The sequence below is a fragment of the Talpa occidentalis genome, unplaced genomic scaffold (assembly GCF_014898055.3).
Source record: "Talpa occidentalis isolate TD23 unplaced genomic scaffold, MPIMG_talOcc4v2.1 talOcc4.3, whole genome shotgun sequence".
NCBI lineage: Eukaryota > Metazoa > Chordata > Mammalia > Eulipotyphla > Talpidae > Talpa > Talpa occidentalis.
In genome coordinates, this window is record NW_023603184.1 from 138,364,719 (window position 1) to 138,390,054 (window position 25,336).

Sequence of the window (25,336 nt, forward strand, 5' to 3'; positions counted from 1 at the left end):
GAGGCGTGTGGATTTGGTGCCTGGACCGTATAATGGAGTGATCAGGTGTGGGCTATGAGCTGATTGGTAAATGGTCCAATCAGCCATAGGATTGAAACTAGTCCTATCAGCCTGGTAGGTGGGAGCCCTGGAGAGAGAGGAAATAAAGCAGGGCAGATGGCAGGTTGGGCCGGCTTCTCTTTGACTGCACGTCTACACTCTCAGGCTTGCTCAGACTGGGGGTCACTCGGACTAGACTCACTAGCCTCTGAGACTCTCACTCTGCTTGAGAAGGACACTGTCCCTGACCTCCAGGGAGGAGGAAGTATCCAGCAGCTGGCTTCCGGAGGAAGGAGAGAAGCTGAAAATTCAGAGACTGGGCTGCACCTGCCCCAGCCTACCTCTGACTTCACCTGCAAGGAGCAGCAGGCCTTGGGCCTAGCACCTCAAAGAGCTGTCTGTTGTTGCTATGGGCCAATGACTCACAAAGAGCCTTAATGCCAGTGACTGGTAGTGATAGGCACTACTGGCCAGTGCTGCCCAGTACTGTTGATGGGCAATGGATACTCTGTCTGGGTCACCTCTGAGAGCTGTCATTTGTCAGCATTGCCTCCTGGTATTTCTGCCTCCATTGCAGTCTGGTTGGCATCTGGTACTGTCCATCCCAACCTTCAGACTGTGGCTGGGACTGCAGTGGCGTCATCTCAGGGGCCCCGCCTGTGAGCACCTCCAGCTGTGGAGAGCTGGTTCCTGGCCTGTGGTTTGCCACGAAATCCTCACCCTGGTTGGCAGGATGGCACCATCTTGGATGAGCAGCCTTTGGACACTAACTGGGGTGAGAAAGCTGGCCACTGGCCTTGATACTCCTTGTTTCCCATGATTGTTAAATAAACTCCCTTGTTGGTCTTCCCTGAGGCTGAGTGGTCTTGTAATTGGCATTGTCCATTAGAGGCTCTACCTTCCCTGCACCCCCAGAGACCTGTTTCATGGGGAGAAGTTGCAAGAGAAGATGCTGTGGGGCACAGGGCAGTGGAGCATGGCCTTATCCAAAATGTGGGCATCCTCAACAAAGAATTCCCCTTGTGAGTGGGAGGTCGTGATGGGTAGGGTGTATTTTAAATTCTATTTTAAATTATACTTCCTTTTCAATTCTTTTAATCCTGGGAGTAATCAAAGCTGAGTCCCAGTTGACTGGTCCCCCCATTTTGACAAAGAGAAGAGGCCTCAGACTTAGAACCCCAGGCAGTTGATGCCTCTGGGGTGTCCCTCAACTACATCCACTTGGTTCCCGCATTTCAGGGAATTCAGACAAGGACTTGGGATCTTCTTTTTCTAGCAACTGATGTCGTTCTTCCATTTATAGCTCTGACTCAGCTTGTTTCTTGGACAAATTTGAGTAAAAACTGGAATTGGTTTAAAGAGAAATAATTAATAATTAACACCAATGGAAAGAGGCAGAAAGGCAGTGAAATTGTGGCATGTAGAGATAACCTTTAGGGAAACATGGGTGGGTTCTCTCTAAAACCTGGACGAGGAGGAGGAAGCCCTAATCTAGATTCTTAGTGCTGGTGGTTCTCGTCTCTAGAACAGTCGAGGTCTTCACTGGATACTCTTTACAATTCTTTCCAGAGCTGAAATTATATCCACGACTGTTCCTTCTCCAGGAATCTGATCAGACCTAGCTGGGAGTGACGGCACCTTTCTCCCCACCTGCCAGTGGGTGCTGAGGGCTCGTGGCCAGCTCTCCAAGATGAATCCTGGTTTCAATGCTTGTGGGACCACCAGCCTCAGAAATGACATGTTAAAAGCATTTTGGGGGATGTGGCCTCTGCAGGCTAAAACATCAAAATCTTTCAAGAGGGGGAACCAAACCAAGTGAACAAAATAAAACTAACAAAATCCAAACCAAACTGTAGGGTAAGATGACAGATCCTTGCGGTCCTGAATGCATGCCTGATGGCGGGCACCTGGAGTAGGGTGTGGGCATGAGTAAGTGGGTACACCTGGGCTGAGAGACTGAGATTATAAGGGCGGCATCACGGGGACGCCAGGAAGAGCAGAGAAGCAGAGAAAACGAGCGAAAGAGAAGCAAAGACCACCAGAGAAGGCCGGAGAGACCAGACAGTGAAGACTTGCTGGGAGCTGGGAGGCCTGCCAGCCTCCCGGCCCCCCAGCACTCCTGCCTGCTGTGTACCTGGTAAATCCCAATAAAAGCCTGAAAAGCCAACTAGGACTCCAGGACTTCTTACCCCATCTGCTCGGATCATAGATAACCTGCTCCGTGTCCTCCTGCCCCTGCACAAACCAACAGCCTTATAGACAACGATGGAATTTCTCCCACTTCCCAGTTATTTTTTGGGGGTGGTGGGGAGAGGAGTGTGTTGTTTTCTTCCTGTCCTAAATATGTTTTGTCAAGGAACAAATGATGAATCCCATTTAACCTGTGTTTGTTGCTACCTCATCTCTGCTTCATTGGACCAACATGGAAAAGACCTCCTCCTACCCCCCAGGTCCCCAACAAAGTTAGTGCCAGCAGATACTGTTTCATCAGTGTAGGGTAAAGAAAATGTCAGGCTTTTCTGCCCTTCCGCCATCAGGATAGATGATGGCTCCTTGTCCTGAATGCATGCCTGATGGCGGGCACCTGGAATAGGGTGTGGGCATAGGTAGATGGGATTCAGCTGAGCTAAGACTGTGCTTTTAAGGGCGGCGTCTCGGGGACGCCAGCAGCAGCGGTAGAAGCCGAAGCTGAAGCCGAAGCCGAGAAGCAGCAGAATGAACACTAGAGAGCCCAGATAGAGTGAAGACTTGCTGGGGCCTGGGAGGCCTGCCAGCCTCCCAGCCCCCCAGCCTGCACCCCTGCCTGCCACATGCCTGGTGAACCCCAAATAAAAAAACCTGCAAAACTACTGAGGACTCTGACTCCTCCTTTACCCGGTCTGCATGGGATCAGAGAACCTGCACTGTGCCCAGCCTGCCCCTTTACAATCAGTCATTTCAGAGGAGTGTTGTGGTTCTCCGATACCAGTGCATACAAGAAGTGTACTGACCGTCAGGCCTGGACCTGGCCTCAGCCACCTGGTGAGCAGGTGTGGCACAGAGCCCAGGAGCAAGGCTCCACAATGAACGTCCCAGGTGATTTTGAAGCTGGTGCTCTGCACACTAACTGTCCAGAAGTCCTGTGCTAATATTAGGGGACCAGGTTTCCTGCCCCCACTTAATGAGGGGTGGAACTGAATGGCCAGGTGAAGCCATGTAACACGGAAGATGGCAGGCTCAGGAGGGGAGAAGAGCACTTGCTTTTCAGCTCTGGACTTGCACCAGGGACTTGGGGGGGACAAGAGAGATGTGGGGGAGAGACGGGGCAGTGGGGGTGGCTGCCAATGGAAGCTGTTACCTTGGTTTGTCCCAGATTTGCCTGGCCTCTTTTGTCTCCTTTTGGTTCCCCACCAGAAGGCACCTTAGACTTGTGGCAAGATTTTGGGGCTCAGTGGCCCTAGTTGGGGCCAACCCTGTTTGGCTGGGCATCTCTTTATGGGTTGGGTAACTTTAATTCTTTTATTTGGAATAATCTTTTCTCTCTGCGCACTAACTCTCAAAGTTCTTTCACAGTAAGAGTCTCCTTTGTCCTTGTGCACAGATGCCTGGATCCCTTCGGAGTGTGTAAGTTAGGGGATCCCAGGAGCCCCTCACTTGCACACTAACACTAAGAGAAGGGACATAGTGCATGCAGCCACTTTCCTGTTCCCACATGTTCTTCAAGTCCCTCGCTGGAGCCGTCCTTAGTATTATGTGATCTGTACCCCCAGCCCCCTCAGATTTACACTTAGGCTTCAAATGAGTATGTAGGGCAGCTCTAGTGGCATTGCCATCTCTATAACAGGGGAAGGAAAACATAATGGTTTCCAGGCATAAGTCGGGTAGTTCAAAAGTCTGCCTTCTAATCCTTATTTCCTAGCTTTGCGATCTTGGGCAGGTTGCTAACCCCCAGTCCAATCTCCTTACCATTAAAATGGGGATTGCAATAGGGTTCATGGAGTTAATCCACTGAAAGCTCCGAGCACGAAGTAAGCAGTCTAGGAAGGTTGTTATTAGTATGGTGATCGCTGGCAGAAATCAAAAGGAGCCAGGCAGGCAGGCTCCCAAGGCTGTGTGTGACCTGGGAGAAAGGCCGCACGCCCGCTGCTAAGGCAGGTGATGTGGCATCTCATCCTACCCCGTGCAAACTCCCATGGTTCCTTGGAGCCCGAGTGGCAGCCAAAGTTAAGTGTAACATGGGAGTCGATTCCAAAGCATAGATTCTGAGCAGGAGGATGCTGTGAGGGCCCAAGGATTCCACAGGGGGAGCTCAGCGTGGTATTCACAGCACAAAAAAAATCACTCAATGTCAAGTTTCTGCACAGAAGGTCCTTGGTGACATGGAGCTCACGGTCTGTCCCTCATGATAAGCGCGCGTGACTGTCTTTGTTCTCAGCACACCACTCCCTGGGCAGCTTCCAGTGCTCTGGGTGTTGGCTAATGCCTTCTAGAAATGGTTTTATGGGAATGGCTCAGCAAACAAGGGCTACTTACTACCAAAAAGTGAGCAGGGCTTTGCACACACCGCTTAGGGTTCTCACAGGCTGTTTTTTTGTTTGTTTTTGTTTTGTTTTGTTTTGCTTTTAGGTTCCCTACCAAAGTTTGTGCACAGGTAGTGCAGGCATGAGGTACATGAAACCAATTCCCCTTACCCTTTGCTGTGCGCAAAAGTCTAATAGCTTGATATTGACCGAGAAGGCCAACCTTTCTCCCCAGGGGATGTCTGAGTCTCAGTCTGACCCGAGCCAGTTTGAGCTTGGGCAGTGTTTTGAGTGATAAAGTTTTCAGACAAGGAAATACGGATAAGTTTGAGGAGTGAAATAAGGGCGTGTGGGAGGGGTTGTGTGTAGACAGAGGACAGACTGTGGGAGGTGGCAGGTCTATGAGGCTACTGGGCCCTGGTGATGCTGAGGAGGAAGAAACCTCCGTCAGCTTCCCTCTCTGCTTCCTCCCAAGGGCTTGAGCCACCCCTGTCTCCACCCTTAGCAGCTTTCTTTTCCAGCCACCAGGACACACTCTTCTTGCCTTGCAGCAACCCCCTGAGTTTATTTTATCTCCCACTGTCAGCTCAATATGAATCCAATCAGGGGCCTCCCTCAGTGTCGCCAAACAAACCCCAACTCCTGATGCAAGGGAAAGATGTGGAACCCTGACCCCAGCCAACAATAACAATGTTATAACATGTTCTAGATTTGCCTCTTAGGCGCTCGCTGGCTTTCCCCACCTGTCTTTAATTTTTGCCCTTACCACAAGTCGATGAAGATATGCATCAAAGACTTATCAGATGAGTGAGCGCCACACAACTGAAATGCTCAGTCCATCTAATTTAGCAATTTCTAAATAGCTACCTTCAACTAAGTTCAAAGAATATCATTGTTCCTACGTTCCATTTTTTTTTTTTTTAAGCTCCTTTGGCTAACTGAATCAAGACAAGCCATTAAGAGAATATAGCAAAGTATTAAAAAAATGGAAAAGACAAGAAAACTGAAAGTTAACAGTACATTTTCAAGCAGTAATTTAAGTTTTCACAAAAGCTTGGGGTTGGTCTGTCTTCTGATGTCACTGAAATATCCCTGATTTAAACATAAGTACTTTAATAACTAGTTAGGGAAAGAAAAACTTTCCCAGGCAAGCAGCAATAGAAACCTTTCTGTTAAATTCCTTTGATTACAATAGTTCTTTGTTAACAGATTGTAACTTTGCCCCAGGACTGGTGATAAGCTTCTAAAATCATGCCCTGTCCTTCCCAGGAAGAAAAGGTTCACCTTGAAGATGGATTGAAAAGAAAATAAATGTCTAGCACTTTAACTTTATTTTTATTTGTCTTTATGTGTCTTTGCCTGAGAAGTCTGACAAAATCAACACTGGTGTGGAAATAATGTAAAACCACAGCACGCTGAATGGAAAAGATTATTCACACTTGGTGCTTGGAAACCTTTCTCGAATTAGGAGATACTGTCATTCATTGTTAGGCGTGTCCCTACCACTCAAAGCAGAAGTTGGGCAATTATCGGATTCATTTGATTAAGTGGGCTAGCGAAAGGAAAATACCCACCTAGTCTGGTCTTCCCTGATCAAATGGAACAGGTCGCCAGCTCGGTCACTCTCCTGGAGGAAGATGGCTAAGAGTGTCTGGTCTTCAGTTTCTCAGAGAAGCGGAACAATTGTTTTGTGGTATTTCTGGCCATATCCCATCTACAGAAATTCTAGGGTTCACCATTAAGAAGGAACTTAAAAGATGGTTCGGTCTCCTCCCATTTCACAGTTAAAGGACATAGAGGCTCAAGTTTACACAATTACTTAGTCAGGATTGGAATCTACTAGCCACTCACTCCTGGCCAGTAGGCTTTCCACGTCTCTACCTGGCGGTTGGATGAGCAGACACTTTCTCCGGGAGGCGCAAATAAACTGAGATGCCCCATCACCTGGTCCTGGACATTGTATTCTTCCTTCTTTGGGTCTTGGTCCCTTCTGGGCCATTACAGTGGGAAAAAGAGTATAAGGGAAAGATGTAAAAACAGCAAGAATGATCTGGTCAAGAATGCTGGGGAAGGTTTCCAGAGGACGGGCCAAGTTAGAGAGGGGTGAGGGCCCAGCTCCCCTCCCCCATGTCAGCATGCTTGCTAAGCATACTTCCACACTTCATCTCCATTTCCCCTACAGTGGATGAGTGTGTTCATTCCTGCTATGCCTGAGAAAGTTCCAAAAATACACAGAGAAAGTCTGGTTATACGGTATTTAGAATTGGCCCCAGAACAGAAACAACTTTGTAAAGGAGTTTCTATGCTGTGTCTGTTTGTTTGCCAGGATTTAGCATCTTTATGTGTACTTGGAGTTTGAAATGAGCACTTGAATATTTGTGTTTTGTTCTTGCCAATCTCAAGCATTTGAGTTTTTCCTCATTGTTGAGGTCCATTTTTATGGTAACACCACAATGAAGTACACAGGACTTTTAATCAGGCAAATAAGAATTGAATCCTGGCTGGACCCCTATTTAACCACAGGCAAATTTCTTAACCACACACACCCTAGTTTTCACACCTGTGATGGGAATAATATTTCCCTCCTGGGGTTAATGAGGAGTAAATAGGTGATGTTAATAAGGGAATTACCATGGTGTGTGGCATGGAATCGGGGCTCAGCAAGTGGTGACTGGCCACCAAGTTGTGACCACGCACTAGGGTTTGACATGCATCTGTGCTTCACAAAATGTGAACCCAAATCAGGGGCTTTCATAGAATAATCTAGAATAAGCTGCCCATGTAGTTAAAGGTATAGCTATAAATATTGGGTGATGTTTAAGCTCATTCGATGTGGATTTTTGAAGGATTTGGCAGAAGCAGAGTTGGGAGCACGTCAGCATGGTGCTTGTTAGGAATGAGGTCGCTTCAGGTTTAACAGGTAATAGGTGAGGGTCAGCCACTCAGTTGCACGGCTCTGCCATTTATTCGGGGCACAGCTCTAACCTGGGGTCTCCGCGGAATCTGGTGGCAAATGGAAAGGGCATGGTCATCACCTATGACAGGACCTTCTGCTAAACTCTTGTCTGGGGAATCTTTCAAGGCTTATCTCCTGATGCCATGATTGTGGAGTCCATGATTAAGGTTTTCTGCTTATTAGTCTCAACTCTATATGAAATACACAGACAGTATAAATCTCAACTGGTGCCCTCAGGGATTTTGGGGAATGTCTGCCTCTCTTACCATGTCTGTCATAAGACCTGGACTTACAGCCTGTTTTGGGTTCAAATTCTGATGCTTCCATTAACTAGTTGTCGACCTTGGCAAGGTAGTTATTCTCCTTGAGGGCCATTAATGACGTTTTAGTTGGAGCTGATTTATCAGGTCATTTGCCCATATGTGAACACATGAAGAGGTGGGTGGGAGCATAATCAGACACTTTTATAGGTATTGATAGTGCTGGTGTTGACATTAGGCAAGCAAGTGACCAAGCATAGGGTGAGGGGGTGCAGCCAGGAGAATTTGCATCACCAGAGCTCCTAGAATTGTGTAGGGCCTCTGGTTATGAAAGAAAACCAGAGCCAGGCAGATCTTCTGGGTAGTTTTTCAAATGAGTGACAGTTGGAACCCTAATAAAGGCTGGAATGTGTTAGGGCCAGCAAGTCCTCATGACATGGCACAAAGTCCTTCACTTCTCTGCTCCTTCATTTTCTTGTGTGTAAATGGACAGACAGCTCTTCCCTACTTGGCTCACTGTGTGTGAGACTCAAGGGCGCTTGCATGAAGGTGTTTTGTAAAGTTGATGTGCAACGGAAATACTCCTAATTTCTTCTTAGCAAAGGAGATGACCAAGTAGTCCATATCTCACCTCCTTCTCCTACCCTTTCCTATACTCCCAGTTCATTCTCCACTTGCTTGAGAAGGGGACATTGTGTGCTTGGTGCAATAGAGGAAAATCAGCTCAGCTGATGTGATAGTTAGAGGGCTCATCAGCATGTGAGAGGAAAATGGTTACTGTTTTTTTTTTTTTTAAGATTTATTTATTTATTTATACAAGCACTGGGTGCAGTCAGAAGTGCGGGAGGGTGAGAGAATTCACCAGAGCCAGAGCAGGGGACAGAACAGGCAGACTGACGAAATACACTGCTGAGGGGAGCAGCGGGCATGGCAGGAGAGGTCTGCGCGCCATGAGGGACCATCACCGGCGGCCAGCCGGGGATCGAACCGGTGCTGCAGAGGCTGCAGGTAGCTTCGCAGCCCAGGGCTCAACAGCTGCGCCACCAGGGGAGGCCCAAATGGCTACTGTTTTAATTATATTAGACAAAAGGTAAATAAATCATTGGATTGAGTTTGATGTTTCCGGTCAGAAGAGGGATTTACTTTTTCCTAATCATTTTACAACAAAGATTTAAAAAATTTGGCTGATTTCATGGCTTATAGGACCAACTTAGGGTTAAGGAGGGGGATGAGGATGGAGACATGGAATTGAAAAAATTCAGCAAGAGATTTAAATGCCTACAGAACCTATTCAGTTCTGCAGAGGAAATTTCCATATTGAAATAACCTACTTGACCATATGTATTATAGCTCTGCCTGCCCCGGTTTTAACTTTTATTAGGTTATTCCATCTGGCTCCTGGTCACCATTAGAAAGTATTAAATCTGAGAAATCTGTGCAGTCTGAGGTTTTAGTTGACAGAGAATTTTGATATTCCCACTTATCTTCATTGGGCTGCTTGTAAAGAGATTGAAGCTCCTTAACCAAACACTGTCTCTAAGTCCATATGGAGAGAAGATGATTAAGTGATTAAGTTGTTAAGGAGAAAATGCAGGCTCCATTAAAGGTCAGAAGGAAGGTATCAGGTGCTACGCTCAACTATTTGGCTGTTTGTCTAGGCTCCTTAATGAGCATGGGGGTGTGCACACAAATATTCCATGTTCACCTGAAAAAATTTATAAAATTGTGATTGGCATTAAGATATTTCTTGTCATTTCTCCCTCTTCCTCTTTTTGTGTTTGTTATCACTGTTTCCTGCTGGCCCAATACTTTATCCTTATTCTTTCTTCCTCTCTTTAATCTTTCTCTTCAAAGTCTATGGAAGGTGCTTTCTTACATACCAAGGGTAATTGATCATTAACAGCTTAGAGCGGTGTTAGTGGGGAAAGGGGAAGCATCTACTTTTTCAAAGTTTTGCTTCAAAGAAATTCTTTGGCTGAAAACTGGTGGACATGTTTATCAGGACAGCAAGGGCAAGGGCCCTGTTCTTAGAAAAGTCACTTCACCCAAGGACCCGGTGGTGTTGAACCTGGAGCAGAGTTTGAGAAAGTGAGAAGCATAACTGTCTTAGAGGCTGTGACAACCACAGGGAGGAGGATTTGTTTCTAGTTCCCTGTGTGGGACAAGAAGCAATGGAGGCAAACAAAGGAGAGAGTGTTCATCTCAGCTTTCAGGGTGAAGAGGCCGCGCTCTGGAGGGGGTGATCTCCAAGGCCCTCCGGGTGGTTGAAAGGGGTCCTTGAAGTGAATGATGGGCGGGGAGGTAACAGCAAGGTCCCCCTAAGTAGTGTGATCTGGCCACACTCTTGCCGCTGTTTCTGGGGAGCATTTAGCCCTCCAGTCAATGTCAACCTGTATTTTCACTAGAAAATTCAGTTTTTATTTTGCTCTTGGTATTAATAAAGCAATCTCAGGTTTTTGAGAACATTTACCCAATGTCCCCACTTCCAGCCAAATGTGTTTTGCTTTTTCAATGTTCTGTATCTTTTAAGGGGTGCTTGGGTAGTTCAAATTTGCTAATTTAGACTTTCACAATTTCCTGGAGACTGAATAAATTCCTGTCTCACAATTCTCAAGTGCAAGGTCGCTCAGATGACGAGATACAGCGGAAAATGGCATCATTCTCGTTTTCAATAAACATCTCCGATTAGTATTCATTTGGGATATTAACAGTGCCAAGAGTAAACACCAGGGTTTTATCCGCTCATCTAAATGGGCATTAACTCAAGGTAAGTCCCTTCTGTTTTTGTCATGATTCATAAATCACCCGCCTGTAAAAATCAAAGGCTGAGAATATTTGGTTACCTGTGCGATGATGGACTTTGTGTCAATGACATTTGCCTTCCTGCCCTAGCTTCTTCTTAAGTGGTGGAGCCTTTCTCCTTCCACCTTTGACCTGAACTTCCTGTCCCTGAATAAACATCTCCTCTCCTTTATTCTGACAGATGCCATAGAAGAGCAGTGAAACATTACAAGACTTGGGTTTGTTTGTGTTTATTTGGTTGCTCTGCAAAGTGGTCTGGCTGGATGTAATCAGTGTTGTCACTTTGTGCTGCTCAATGGACTTCGAGTAATGATGTGCAGATGCCAAAAGTGATGTGTTTGGGCACAAGGTAGTTTAATTTGTATCTCGTAACTTGATGTCATTAGGGGCTTTGTCTCCAAGAAACCAGTTCAGAGAGAAAGCCTCTGGTATACAAGCTGTAAAGGCAAATACACTCTAAACAGGCTGGAGCACTTAATGTTTCCAAGTAGGGGCGTAACAGCAGAGCTCACTGCATCATGGTGGCCTTTCTGCCCTTTATTATTTTTGTTTCTTTTCTTAAATGACATTTATAAGTCTGTCCCTCATTCATACCATTGGATGTAGGGAATTTAGAAGTTTGGGTTGTTCAAGGAGGCCATTTCAGAGGGCTTGATTGGGAGCATGGACTGAAGCTCAGCCTGTAAATACTGTTAACATTCTGATTTGGGACTCTGATGAGTAGGTGTTTAAGTTGCTCCCGAGCTGAACTCCTGGCATTAAATATCTACTTCAAATGAATCTTTCCTTGACCTCAGTATCTCACAGTAAAGATGAATGCTGATGGAACTGCTTAATAATGGGATTAATCAACTCTTTTATTGTGATAAAATATACATAAAATCAAATATGCATTTGTCATTTGAACAATTTTTAAGGATACTGTTCAGTGGCGTTAAGTACGTTCTCATTGTTCTATGACCATCACCATTGTCATGATCTGAATTTATTCATTTTCCCCAACTGAAACTCTAATTAAACATTGACTTTCTATTCGCTCCTGAAGCCCCTGGTGACCATATTCTGCTTTCTGCCTCCGTGAATTTGACTATTCTGGAACTGCATCTCCAAGAACACTTCCTTTTCACTTCACATTGCATCACTTCTCTTCCTAGCCAAGTCCACAACTCATGGTTTGTATCCTTTCTATACATTTACATGCCTCCAGAGCTCCATATGCTTCTTTCAAAAATCAGTGAGTACAAAGTATTGTAATGATTATGCAGTGCACATTTCCCCATAACTGCATATCTTGGAAATCATTTAGGGTTTAATTCTTTCTTTTACCAACATTATAGTATTCCATAATATGGATACAACAAAACTTATTCAAATCATTCTCCAATTGATGGACATTTAAGTTGTTTCTATTTTTTTTCATTATCATTCTTGATAAATAGCTATACACGAGAATCAACATCCTCCTTTTGTGCACATGAGCAAGTATTTTTTAAAGCATGGTTCCTGGAAGTGGAATTGCTCAGTCAGAAGGTATGTGCACTTAAAATTTTGAGAGATGCTGCCAAATTGTTTTTCAAAAAGGCATCACTAAGTTACACATTCCCTGAGTGAATGATGATGTTGCATTTCCTGGCAGCCATTCCAGCATTTGATATTATTAGTCTTTTAAACTTCTGCCAATCTGACAAAAAAATCTTAAAATTTGCTATTCACATTCATCTACAGAGAGAATAGGAAAGAGCAGAGGATCAGAGGGATGAAAGGGAAGAGGAGGCGAGAAGCACTGTCCTGGAGATGCTCTTGAAGGAATGTGCAGAGGTTGGATGAAGGCCATCAAGAACAGATGCTCCCCCAGGACTCTTGGCTGGCTCACATCTGCTATATCCACAAGCCATGTGGCCACTTGCTGCATGGCCAGGGAGTGACCCTAGGCTGTTTGCCTCCCCCCCCCCATGCATTGGCCACAGTTACTTCTATTCTTGGCAGAGACTACACTTGCGTGGTCTTAGAAACAATGATGCGTTTAGCTGTCCTGAAGCTTATCTTGAATTTGCTTTACCCACAGTACTCCTTGTCCATGGAACTCTTTTCCTGAATTCTTTATGTCTTCATCTGGCTAAACTGTTCATCTTGAAGTCTGTCTGAATGTCACTTATTCAGAAAGACCTTAGTGAGGTCCCACGAGTCCACTACTTTTCCTTCAAAGCCCTTGTACCCACTGTAGTTAAATGTTTGTGTTGATGACTGTTGCTGATGGTTGATAGTTGTTGGTTGTCTGCCTTCCCTTCTAAAGTGTACGGTCAATGAATGTCAGAAAGCAGTACATTATGATCCAGTTGTATCTTCAATCCTATCACATAGTAGGCGTTCAGTGAACATTTGTTGGATGAATCAAGGACAGCCAGGCACTCACTTGCAATGCTGAGCTTCATTACTCTAAATTGGCAAGTGGAAAGTGAAGGTCTAGGAGGTTGAAACACTCATGTGTACTGAATGGCTGATCCATGCCTGCTGTGGTTTTCAGCACCCTCCTTAGTTCTCAGAACAGTGTTTGGCATGTTTGAATCATTTTACTTTCAAGCAATCCTGTGAAGTAGGTATTAACTTTCCCCTCATTTTACGGATGGAAACATCAAAACACAGAGCTCTTCCTGGGAGGGAAAGTAGGAGAGTCTATTTTCATGGTATCTAAGGCTGGTCCCTGTCAGCTTAGTGAGGATGGACCAGCCAGTAGGGCTGTGATCCCTTCTCTGGAAAGAAGTTCCACAGCCAGATCCTGCTTGTCTTCCTTTCCTTTCTGTAAGGACTGGTAAATGATTGGCTGACTGTGCTTGAATGAACCTGATGACCCGAGATGTTAATCATCTAATTATCCTACGAGGTTATTTGCATTTTGAAAGAGGATTGCTGGGAGAGACAGCTTAGCCAAAAGGAGTCTCTCTTCTATGGCAGAAATCTAGGGCTTTTGCCAGTCAGGAAAAGATGCGATGCGGTGTCACCGGTAAGACTCAGTACCCAACTCTCCTAGGTGAAGAAATCTGGCCTTGCATGTGACTTTATTTTTATCACTGCCTGTCTAAGCTAAAAAATAATTTTACAGGGGAAACCTAATTGCTTTATGGAGAGGGATAGAAGGTCTTAGAACTTGTTTTATCTCTTCTGAGGTCCAGAAGGCATTTAGGAATCACATTCCCAGTCTCAAAATAAAGACAAAGACCTACTTTAATTCATTTAATTTTCTTATTTATATCCCAGATTTTCTACTAATGGAGGCAATGGAAACCTATTCTTGACAGTTTTGAGGCAGCATGAGATAAAACAGAGAGCATGTGGCTCGAGTTTAACCCCTAGCTTTGCTGCTTATTAATTGTGGTTTAGGTTTTCAGATCCAGGATGTTCCCTGATGTAAAATGGGAATGGTGATTGGGAAGATTAGAATAATATCTATAAAGCAACTAATAGCGAGCTTGACCTATTTCAAGCAAACATCAAATGGAAGCTACACTCTTCAAATTTATAGTGTCAAGTTTGGGGGCCAGTAAAAATCTCCTAAATTCTGCCCTTCCTGAAGTTGTTAGGCTTTAGAAGCATTGTGTGATACACATGTTTTATTTCTACTTTCTCTTTATTCAGTTTATATTATAACGTTATAAAAAAGTGTGTGTGTGTGTGTGTGTGCGCGCGCGCTTGTGTGTGTACACGTGCATACGTGTGTATGCGGTTTATCTAATAGTAACATTAGTCCTGGGAATGAGTTTTAAAATTAGTATGTATCTTTCAATTATTTATATATCTTAAAATCCTACCTGTATTTTCTCTCTAGCTACCCATAAAACCATAAAGAATTTATTGAGAGTCGTTTTCTTGGGACTATAATCAGGCTACATCTCTAAAAGCATGACAATCTCCTTTTAAACTTTTAACGACATAGAATGATTTTTATTTCTAACATTAAGATTTTCAAATAATATATGTGCCATCAATGTTAATAGCAATGCTAAATAAGTATCACATACTTAAAAAGATCTTAGTGTTTTGTTTATATGCATGCCCAAGTAGACTGAAGATGGAATAGAATGGGAATAGGGAATGTGGCTCAACAGTGAACTCAGCCTGCAGCATTGTTTGACACCTACCTATCTTATTTATTTTTGTCTTCTCAGAATATTCACATAGTAGGTACTGAATAACTTTTTATTTCAAGAATGCAAGAATGGATAAGATTCCATAGCTCCAAGTCATGTGAATCTGTGTGTTTACTATAACGCTTAAACCCTTTGCTTAAACTTGTTGCTTATTTTGTAACCTTTTATTGAGTGCCTATTATGTGCAAGCACAACTTGGGAATAATCTGATTAGCAAAACCAGACACAGTTTTTTTTTTCCTGTCTTGGAATTTCCATTCATAGGAGGGCAAGGTATCACCTGGGTAAAAATAAAATCACAACTGCTAGAAGACTGTACAATTCGAATAGGAGACCAGACTGACTAGAGGATAGAAGTAAGGGGCTAGTGAGTGGCACAGGAATGGTCTGGGAAGGTGGGTACAGAGAGGCCAATCACGGTCATTGTTATGGTCTGAACTGTATTCTCCCGAAAATCGTATTTGAAGCCCTACTCTTCCCAAATGACTGTATTTGGATATGGGGCCTTTAAGGAGATAGCTAAGGTTAAGTGAGGTTATGAGGGTATCTCCTAATCCAATTGGATTGATGTTCTTATAAGAAGAGAGAGGGAGATACCACAGATGTGCATCTACACAGAAAAGACCACTTGAGGACACCTGGACACAGCTGTCTGCAAACCAAGGTGAAGTCAACCTGGGGTCACCTTGATCTTGGCCATTCAGCCTCCAAAGCTAAGAAAATCAATTTCTCTTGTTTGTCACCTAGTCCACAGTATTTTTTATGGCATCTTGAGCTGACTATTTCAATATGGCTGGTACTCTAAGAACAATGGAAACCAGTGGAAAAATGTTAAAACGAAGGTTAGCATGATCAGATTTGTGTTTTGAAAGATAACTCTAGTTGCAACGAGAAAACCCAATGGAAGCAGGTATAAATAAATGTGGGTGCCTTTGGGAGGGGGCTCTCAGGAGTCACAATTGTGAGTCTAATTCTCTTTCCATTATGTTGTTCAGAGTTGTTCTCAAACAGAGACTTGAATTCAGGTTAGATTCTGGGAATAATCATCACAAAGCCCAACAGTTTGGTTATCAATAATGGTGTCAAATTTTATGGAACTGTCTTCTTCAACTCTGAAACCAGCTGACAAGCAAATGTCCTATAGGAAGACTAGGGACCTGACTCATCTGCTTTGCTCTCATTGGCCAGGCTCCTTTCTCTCTGTCTTGAAGATTATTTTTTTTTTTTGGCAGAAACTAAATGAACCTCAGAGTAGAATATTACCAGACACCTTCCTTGTCTTGCTCTTTTACCCTCATCTAAATTAATTCAGTGTTTATTTTTGCCATAAACCAGTATTTCTGAGTCCCTATCAGCAACTTTGATGAAAAACTTGGGAAAATGATATAATCACTATTTGAAATAAATAGAAAATTGAGGAGAATGTCTAGGTGCCAGTTTTAAATAGACACCATTTAAAAAACAACTCGGAATTCTGTACGTTGGCAGTTGGGCTGTGCTCTGCTGGGTGGTTCTGCTGATCTAAGCGTGGGGCTTGGCTGCCTGGTCTGGGGCTTAAGTCAGGTGTCTGCAGTTGCCAGCTGGGCATCTTGGGGGCTGGCTGGCCTTCAACTAATTGCTTTGGTTCTACTTCATCTGGTCTATCTTCTGTCAGCAGGGCAACAAGGCAGGCCAATTAGTACGTGCTTTTTAAGCTCCTGAGCGTTGCTCACTGGTTAACATCCCATTGACCAATGAAACTCCAAGGCCACCCAGAATCATGGGTAGAGAAATAGATTCCATTTCTTGGTGGGGGTGCCTGCAAGGATGCATTATAAAGGATGTGGAAATTGGAAGGGGAGATGTTTGTGACCTGTTTTATTAAAAAACTCCCCTCTAATTTCAGTCATTCTTTGTATAGAGCCTTCAGTTTTTGCCATGTTCACATACCATCCGTGTTAGTTTTCTTTAAGCCAGTTTTAGCCTTAAAAATGCCTATTTTAGTCTCCAAAGCAATCTTAACATTAAAATCGCTGACTAAATGTGTTAGTTATTGTCATGGGATGACCAGTGTGCCTCCAAATTCATTTGTTAAAGTCCTGACTCTCAGTATCTCAGAACGTGGCCTTATTTGGTAAAACAGACATGATTAGTTAGATGAGGTCATACTGGACTAGAGTCTAGAGTGTTCCCTAACCCAACCTGACTGGTGTCTTTTTTTTTTTTTTTAAATCTTTATATAGTTTTCTTTCATTTTATTTATTTTATATATATTTTGCATCATTTTTCCTTTTTGTACAATGTATGCTTTCTCCTGTCAGGTGTCCTTTGAAGAAGATGGCTGTGAAGAAAGAGACAGAGGAAAACGCCTGTGATGACCAAGACTGTGATGCAAGACAAGTAATGTCAAAGATCCTGCCAGTAAGTAATAGAAGCTGGGAAGAGGCAGAGGCTTCCCTACTGGCTTCAGAGGAAGCAGAGCACTGATTTCACTGTGATTTAAAATTCTTAGTACCCAGAACAGCAAGATAATAGATTTTCATTGTTTTAAGTCAAACAATTTATGTCATTTTGCTATGGCAGCCCTAGGAAACAAGTTCAGTTGTTTAATAAAAATTAAAGTAATAGCTTAAACCATATGAAATTATCACCTTTACATTGTTAGATAAGAAATAATAAAAAATGCCTGAATTAAATGAAATTAAAAGCAACTACTTTAGTGAAAAAAGTTGGTGGACTGCTTAAAATTGTATTCTATTGGTACCTGGCTATATTTTTAAAGGCTTCAGTGTAAAATATTCTATTAAAAAATAGGGCTTTTAAATTTCTTTCAGGTCGGGATCCAATTAATGTTTCTCTACCTCTATATTGTCTTTGCTGCTTTTAGATAATTGAGGCAGCATTAGGCTAAAAAGCTGTATAATTGGTTTACAGATGCTCTCAACCTGGCTCAAAAGTATCTTCGATTTGAACTTGATTTTTGAAGACCATAAATTAGTTTCCAACCTTGAAATATCAAAAAAACCAAGGAGTGGATTTTCCAGGATAGAGAAAAAGTACCGTTAGACTTCTAAATAAGACATATGGATGAAATCACATTTCCTTCATCAAAACAGTCTAAATTAACTTGTATCTGTTTAAGTATAACTAAATTTCAGTTACTTTTGCATGGAAATAAGAAGAAAAATAACAAAATCTAAAATTTCTGAATCTTGCAAACACTAGCTAATTAAGAGACTTTATCTGTCATGATTATTTTGAGCACCTGATCATTTCCATCAATCAACCCAGCAACCCTGATAAGCCAATCATTTTTTAATCGATGTTGAACCACTGAAAAGTTGCCATAGATACCAAATTCTACAGCCATCACAACAGAAAGTCAGGTTAGAATTGGAAGTGACAGGTGCATTCATCACATAGTTAACAAGCCTTTGAAGGGAAGAGTTTGTCAGAGTCCTTAGGCTGGGTATAAAAGATTGCAAAGAACACTCAAACAATTCCCAAAGAGCACTTCAAAAGCAGGGGGAAGGATCCGTTTTTCATTAGAAATGCAGGAAGATGTTGGCTTGAAATTCAAGCTCTAAGTAACAAGTTCCTTGAAGTTTTGCTTGGCTGTCATTTACTGGGGGTCACCCGCAAGTTATCTTAAGAGCAGAGAGTTTCTGTTTTATGGCCCCTCCCCACCCCCATCTTTCCTTTCTGCATCAGAAGTAATAAGGATGGTTGAGAGCGTGGGGCAGTGATGACTGAATAAAGCAGTGTTTGTAAATGCAGAACTTTGAATGTATATACATTTCTGTATAGGGGCTGATATATTGTCAGAATAAAAGAACAGAACTGAGAAATACATGTTGAGAGTGTGCACCAGCTAGTATCTATGACTAGTAAAGTACGGGGTGTTCGAGGTTTCCAGTGGGGAGAAATGACTTTATTTCAAAGGCTTAATACACATCTTGCATTCTTTTGGGATGGTTGAGGCAAACCCCACATCTGGATGAGTGGCCTTTGGTGGAGAAGCTCCAGGACTGAGCCCTGGACAGGAGCTCGGCCAGTCACTCTGTGAGCGTAGCACCTTTAGAACCGGACGACCCAGGAGGGGAGTAGGGTTGACCTGACTGCTAAAAGCTTGTCTAGTGCTAACGTTCTTTGAGTTTGGGGGTTATTTGTGTCTCTACTTTGCGGCCAGATGAGGTTGATGAGGACTCACATCTGGCTTGTCCAGCTCATTGTCAGTTCTCAATGGCTGGCTTCCTCATGTGTGGGGTCCCAGGCTGGGGAGGAGAGTGAATTTAGTTTTCATGCTCCTGAAGCGCTAGGTTTGGGAGTCATTTAAATATCCCAGTCAAAATAGTTTGATTAGTAAAGGGAAGGAGGTTAGGAAAGTTCTTGAAGACTGAGCCAAGGGTGGGAACTTTAGCAGGTGTGTTTCTGCTCATCTGCATAGGGGGTGGCTTCCCTGGTTTGCTTTTTCTGGGCATCAAAATTTGACTTTGATGCTGGATTGGTCCAGGCATTTTTTATCTCTTTTCTTTATAGCATTTGAACAGGGATCTTTATTTGGGATTCTGTCATACTCATCAAAAGGTCAGTGGAAAACAATCTATATCAGGAAGAATACAATTTACTGAACAGTTCAGTAATCTATTAATTCGCACAAACATATAATAATTCAATGTGGGACTGGTGTTAGGTACCTCTAATTTTACCTCTCCCTTTTCCCAAATCTCAGTTATGGCCATGATTATAATTAGCCCGTATTGGTTTCTTTCTCTTTAGTTTGCTTGCATATATATAGCTCCTTTCATTTCAGCACCTCAATCTCTTGCCTTCCTCAACATAGTCAATGATTATAATGTCTTGCAAAATGCTTGCCTGTGTTTCTAATCTACAGAAATAGAATATCATTATAGATTTTATTCTGTCCCTTGCATTTTTAAAAATCACCAAGCACTATACTTTTCAGATCTATCCTTATACTGTCCTTTTCTCTTTAATGCAATATTTATTCAGCAAATTATTCATTGAGAACAAACTACATACCAGCAACTATTGTTGGCTGAAAGACATACAGTGATGGAGTCTGCAACCAAGATCTTTGCTCTCTTGGAACTTATAATCCACTGGAAAGGGAAAAGACAATGATTTACTAAACACATAAATAAATAATTGGGAGGGGTGATGAGCGCTATAAAAAGAATAAGATATGAAAGAAGTGTAGGGCTTTAAGATCTAATGGACACGTGGGGTCAGCCAAAGTCATCCTAAGGGGTCATATTTGAGTTGTGACCTGGGGGATGTATAGTCCAGGCAGAGTTGACAGCAAGGCGCTGCTTGCAAAAGGCATACATGTTCAGAAGCAGAACCATGGAACCCATCAAGCGACGGGTGAATTCTGTAGGCAAGAGTGGCTGAGGATAGTAGGAAGCATTTTTATCTTCAATTTTTTTTTGTCTCCTTTGCTGTTCCTTATTCATTTCCTTGATCCAAGCACAGGTATGAATGGGCAGAGAGCAACTGTCCTGGGGTAGAGTCACTCATTCCCAAGTGTCTTCCCCGACATTAGTGAGTCCTTCTTCCCTTTTCTTCCCAACCCCTTTTTCCTTCACTCCCTCCTCAACTTCCTTCCAGAAAATATTTAATGGGTCCCTGTAATGTGCGGTCCTGGTGCTAAGCCTTACCCTCACAGAGCTTATCTCGAGCACTTTCTCTTTTGTGTTACATTTCAGGCTGTCCTGCTCCCCATTCTCACCAAAAGTTTAATGATTGTGGGAGTCGTCGCTGACTCCCTTCGCCTGTGTGTTTCCTCACAGGGAAACGTTCGCTGTCACCGCTGTCTCCTTTTCTGGTCACTTCTCATAGGTTGCCATCTGTCAAAGGCTATTCAAAAGGATTTTATTTAGCTTTTTCTTAGTACAATCAAAAATAAATAAATTAGTGAAGTAACATTTGCTATAAAACAAAATTGACCATCCAGCTGTATTTCACAACATTAAGATGAGCTAATCTGATTTTAATAAGCAAAAGTGTATGCGGAAAGAAATATGTTTGTATTTTGTTGGCATGCAGGACAGTAACCTGATGAATGCAAGCAGGGCCTTCTCCAAAAACAGGCTGGATCTAAATGTTCATTTGTAAAAGGGCTGTTTAGAAGACTGTGTACTTTTCCGTGGACATAGGGTTCCTGTGCAATTAGGTCTCTAACTCTAATGGCAGAACACCAGCCACCCCATAGTATGCTTGCTAAGTCGTCTGAGTGTCTAGCTGTCCTATAAAACCAAGCCTGTGCTTAGAGTCCGAAAGCATTCTCCACCCTTCCTTCCCTCTACCACTGTCCAGTTCATCATCTACACCACCCAAATCCCTCCAACAACTTCCTCACTGGTTTTTTCTGTGTCCCCATGTTCATCATCCATATTATAACCATCTAGGTTGACATTTCTGAACCCCAAATCTGGTCATGGAGCTCTCCCATAGCTCAGCAATGGTTCTACAGTTTGCAGAATGAAAACTCCTAAGTGGCTCACTTGGCCTCTCTCTGACTCACTTTTGAACTCACTGCTCCATGTGTCCCCTCTGTAGCCCCCAAGTGCCCCTGGCATCATCAGACCTCGGTCCCTTCACTCCTGTGGCTCCCTTCTCCTTTTTCTTGTCTGTCTGTCTGGAAAAGCCCTTCTCCTCTTCCACAATTTAGGTCAGTTTTCTTTGCCTTAATCACTCTCTTCCCACTCCTGGGGGTCTCCTGTTCCTCTTCTATAATGGGATTCACATTGTTCTATAATTATTTGCTTACACATTTCACCCCCTCCACACCGAGTTCCTTAACTCAGGAACTACAACTTGTTCCTTTGTATCTCTAAGAATTGGCACAGCAAAGGTGGCCAATAGTATTTATAGAGGTGAGTGTTTTTATAGCCAAGAGCTAGAATAGGAAGGTAGGGCTAGGAATGAGGTTTCTAGGAATGAGGGTGCAGGCCTGTGGTGGCTCTGGAATGAGGAGTATGGTGCTCATTTGGGATGGGCTGGCCTCTGATCAGTTATAAGTAGGCATTTGTTAGTTCTTAGAGACTGAAGCATAAGGTTTGTGTAGTTGTGTTAGGGTCATGAATGCCAGAAAAAGGCATTTTTTTTTTTTACTACTACTCCCTCTGTGATAGGCAATGCCAAGTGTTATTTGAACTTGGAAATGACATAATTCAAAAGGCACTTGAGAAAGATCCAATCCCAAAGATGCCTTGGAATATGAATTGGCCCATTGTGGCTGGGCTGATGTGGGAGAAAGTGCAGCCAGAGAGACCAGTCTGAGGATGTGTGGGCTAGATTGGGCATGAGCTGATAGGAATTTAAAATGCAGAAGTGTTGGTTAGATTGAAGACAAGGCTACAAAATTTGTCCTGACTATCAGGTTATATTTAACATTGACTGTAAAGTGTTCGACTTATCTTGAAATATTTTGTGTCCCACACCCCTGGGCTGCTTGCAGGCTTTTCCTGGGCTGTGTCTGACTCTGTAAAACAAGAAGAGTCAGAGTTGGAGGATTGGGCTGAAGTTTGCACTGGAGAATACCATGACCTACTCGAGAATGTGTGACTTTGCCTTGTTTGAATGTGAGATCTGTGTGTTTTTTTCTGTTTCCACTAACATGATTTTCTCTATCTTCACTCAAATTCAGGTCTTATTGGCCTTGAAGAAAACAGTTACAATTAGGCTTGCCTTGTAGGCTTTATTTGCTGGAATGTGGATGATGGTTGATTGTCGGCTAGTGCCATCCTCACATGAGACCCTCTTGTTACCCTTTCCCCGACTGGGTGACTCTTAGGGCTCTACTCAGCCCTGATGACATACTGATGTCAAATCTACCCTCAAAGGCAGAGTTAGGGCAACCTGGTGTCAGGGGCTCTGACAGGTCTCCCTTATCTGCTAAATATTTTCAAGACCCGATGAATAAATCAATGTCAAGATAAACAAAAAAGGCAAAAATATTTGGCTTACATTTCTACTGAGGTGTGAAGGGCAGCATTGGGCACCTTCTGTGCCCTTCCCCTGATGTGCTCTGCCTCTGTGTGCCGCTGTGCCCCCAACTCCTTGCTGGAGGGCCCAACAGGACCTTGGCCAGCATCAGTGCATGATCCTTACTTGCTTCTTTGGAGCATGTCTTATCATGAGGTGTGGGACTCGGAAGGAACCCACCTGACACTCAGGCACATAGTCCCCAGAAGCCAAGCAAATTACCTGCTCTGGTCTGAACACTTGCTTTCCTACCCTCCTTACTGTTCATCCCCCTACGCCCCTCCCCCCACCATGTGTGGAAATTCTAACTCTAAGGTGATGATATCAGGAGGAGAAGCCTTTGGGAGGTGAATGGCTCATGAAAGAGAGCCCTCGTGAGTAAAATTAATGGTCCTATAAGAGGGACCCCAGGGAAACCCCTCACCCTTTGGCCACATGAGGACAAAGCAAAAAGATGGCGGGTACGAACCAGCAAGTTGGTCATCACCAGACACCAATTCTGCTGGCACCTTGATCTTGGATGAATAAGCCTCCAGAACTGTGAGAAACACATTTCTGTTGTTCACAAGCCATATAGTCAATGGTATTGTTTGGCAATCTGACTAGACCAAGGAGTGTCCAGTGGAGACATCCTTGGCCACTGGGGCCAGGAACTGGGGTGAAAGTGCTGTCCTTGTGTGTTGTGTCCCTCAAGAGGCATGTTTTGAGGCATGTTCCTACAGAGTGGGGCTCTTGTTTCCACAGTGGGGCCCAGTGCCAGGATATGCCCTTGTATTGACCTGAGGCCAAGGGCCCCAGTTTTAATCCCTCTCACCTGTTCGTGGGAATCACTTCTAGAAATAAACTAGCAGTGTGTGCTTGTTTCTCAGGATTTTTGTGTTGAGGGTGGGGAACCAGGTAAACATCAGGACTAAGGGAATTATCCTTTCCTGCAAGTGGGCTTATTAGAGCTGAAGGGTGGAAAGATAACATCGGGACATGGAGTGTCTGCCTAATGCCATGTCACAGTCTCAGCCGTGCTTTTGAAGTGTCTTCAGTAAATGTAAGAAAGAACTGAGCAAGTGAAGGTGCTTTCCTAGTCCTCTTGGACAAGTAATTCAATCAAGCTAAAATATCTTCCCCACTAAAGTCCTTGCTGGGCAGTAACCATGTCTGCACACTTAACTTATGACCAGAGTCAGTGATGAGGATGAGGCGTGGAGTTGTTGGTCTTGGCCTTCATCTCCAAGGGTTATTTAAAGTCTAATGGGGCCTCCCTGGTGGCGCAGCGGTTGAGCGCTGGGTTGCGAAGCTGCCTGCAGCCTCTGCGGCGCCGGTTCGATCCCCGGCTGCTCCCCGGCCACCGGAGGAGGGTCCCACATGGCGCGCAGACCTCTCCTGCCGCCCGCTGCTCCCCTCAGCAGTGTACTTCGGCCCTTCTGCCTGCTCTGCTCCCCGCTCTGGCTCTGGTGAATTCTCTCGCCCTCCCGCGCTTCTGACTGTACCCAGTGCTTGTATAAACAAAACAAACAAACAAACAAATAAATAAATAAATAAAACATGCCTCTATTAAAAAAAAAAAAAAACTTAAAAAAAATAAAGTCTAATGGATGGTTTTGATGTTTGCACTGTGCAATGGCCACATTACACTATCATAAATTTCCCCTCAGTAATGAATGGATCTGCATATAAAAGACCATTTGGTACATATTTTATTTTTGTAATTCTTCTCCTCCTGTTCTTCCTTCTTCTTCTGGCTAAGAGCTCAGTGCCTTGGGTATCTCTGATCTCCTGGGGGTGTTGGTGCCTGACTTTATATCATGGAGTTTTACCACCTGGTCCATCTCTCCCATCTTACTTTCTACCACATGAGCACACCTGTATCACCACCTCCTGGCTTCTCTGTTCTGAGTGTCTTCTATCGTCCACCACCTCTAATTTCTAGTGGTAGAGATCAGGCAGATATCAAAATCTTTATACCCTCTACTACACCCATATCTGCTTGCCTTTCATATTTCCCTAATGGAGTTTTGGCTGCCAACTGAATATCTCTGCTTAAGAGGAAATTGCTCAAACAGAAAACGAAAAGGATTATGAATTCACATACACTGGAGCTATGATAAAACCTTTGTAGATGAGTCTCAGTAGTTCAACTCCTAACTATATCAGATGGGCCCCTTTACCAGCTCCCGTAGGGCCCCTACTGGGAGAATCAGTACCCAGCTGCGGTTATCCTCATTAACTCAGGCAATGACTTCAGTTCTGACCTCCCACCCTCTGCTCCAAACTCCAGGTATATCCTGTCAATTTGTGCTTGGAACCCTCCTCCCCAGCTCAGCCCCTTTGGGTGGTGACTCATTCTGACAGTGCGTGATATTCTCACTGGCAGAGATATTGCCCTCAGGGGACATTCTCCATTGTCAATTACTGCCTCTCCTTGGTTCTGGTGGCCGAGTGGGTGCAGAAGCACATGGAGTGGGAGGAGTTGAGTGATCAACTCTGAAGCTCTCTTTGCTGTCTTTAGGGCTGCTTTTGAGTGCTCTGACCTAGGTGGGCATTGAACCCTACTTTATCTGTTTATAGCAGTGTGCAATAGTCACTGAGTATGATCTTCTCTGGAGGTAAAGCTCTCTCCTTTGACCCATACATGGAGAAGGCAGCTGACAG

The 25,336-nt window shown here is 43.8% G+C and overlaps 1 long non-coding RNA gene across 2 annotated transcripts in view; it reads left to right on the forward strand.

Moving 5' to 3' along the window:
* Positions 1-525: 525 nt before the first annotated feature.
* The window catches only part of LOC119254852 (uncharacterized), a 39,199-nt gene continuing 14,388 nt past the window's right edge, over positions 526-25,336 (forward strand). Inside the window, exons 1-2 of one of the 2 annotated variants that reach the window (XR_005127379.2) lie at positions 526-814; positions 17,002-17,101. This is a non-coding gene — a long non-coding RNA (uncharacterized LOC119254852). Of the gene's footprint in view, positions 815-16,345; positions 16,380-17,001; positions 17,102-25,336 lie in introns of those variants that run through there. The other variant, XR_005127380.1, reaches the window with a different exon arrangement.